The sequence below is a fragment of the Trypanosoma equiperdum genome, assembly GCF_001457755.1.
Source record: "Trypanosoma equiperdum strain OVI genome assembly, contig: ctg_828, whole genome shotgun sequence".
Taxonomy (NCBI): domain Eukaryota; phylum Euglenozoa; class Kinetoplastea; order Trypanosomatida; family Trypanosomatidae; genus Trypanosoma; species Trypanosoma equiperdum.
In genome coordinates, this window is record NW_027124785.1 from 1 (window position 1) to 1,465 (window position 1,465).

The window sequence follows — 1,465 nt, forward strand, 5'->3', positions numbered from 1 at the left end:
TCCAAACACAAAACATTACGCCGGGTATCATTATACACAAAGAAATGACGAAGTGGGTAATGAGGGACATACAGAGTCCAGGGTACAGCGTAGACAGAATCAGTGGACCACGAAGAAACGGTTATAGAAAGTGGAATGTGAGAAGGTGCAGCACGGCTTATATGCTCGAAATAACTAAACGAGTAATGTATAATTTAAACACAAGGCGCTATAATGAATATAAATCAATCTGTTATAGAGAATTAAACTGGTAAAGGCCATGAAACTCATATAAAAGTAGTATTTCGCTACAATAAATCGGAGAGGTAAAGTAGATCTAACACAAAAATCTGATGCTTGCACAAAATTATGTGACAAAACTCCCCAATAGCAGTAAATTTAGAATGTTTAGCAACAAGCGAAAGCACATATTAAAATAATAAAGAAATATAACCTCTATTGTACCACAAGCCGATGAAACAGTAATCCTCAGTCACACCAATACGCATAATTTCATTGAAAAAGCTATCACATAGAAGAAAGAAGATCATGTTTTCTAGACTTAACAGTACAAATGTGTTAAAAGCGTTCGTATATATCTGATTTGGTGGATTTGAAACAAGGTAACTTAACAACACTGGTGGATCCAATCTAGAAGTCAGAGCCCACCAAGCTCCAGATGTTTCTCATAAGCATTCAATTCCATTAGAGGCTTTTGTATCTATAAGTGAAAACAAAAGCGCCAACAACGTAACAGAACGGGGGGAAAATCGTTTAGATTGCAATCTGAATGTGAAAGCAGACAAAAATAAAGCCAAAAATTGGAGAAAACAAACCACCTAAGGAAATAAAGTGGACTCTACCTTATCGATAGAGACTTTCTCCACAAATAGAATCGGCATTGACTGAGGAGCTTTTAAGAAAACACAGAGAAAAAACTAGAAAGTAGGAAATAGAATCGCACAACGACAGAAAATCAGAAACAAAAGCGTGTTTCATGCGTCAGTGAGTTAAACATATACTGAGGTTTGTACTGTGCATTGCTTATCGTGCACCAGATGTGTTTAAAAAATACCAGAGGTGGAGGCATACGCATATACAGAAACCGCAACGAAGATCTTTCGTACATTCGAAAGTGAGAATTAGCAGCAAATGACACGAAAGTAGTAAGGTAGCACAGCCAGGAATAATAGGAGCATTTTTTTGTTAAATTTTGCAGTGGCAGAAATGTAAAAAAATACCGCAACTGACTAGTAGCGTTTGTTCTTATGTGCTCAAAAAACGTGGAAATCCGAAAAAAGCATAATTTCAAAAATTGTCATCACCCACTGTCCATCTTCTTATCACACCCTTAACAAACACAACCCACAGCAGGGCGATAAAATAGACCGGGAAAATAAACATAACTATATAAATTACTTTTCTATAGGTATCCTGATTGCTTTTACCACAGCAACAGCCAGGGCCGGAAATGTCCACAACGGCC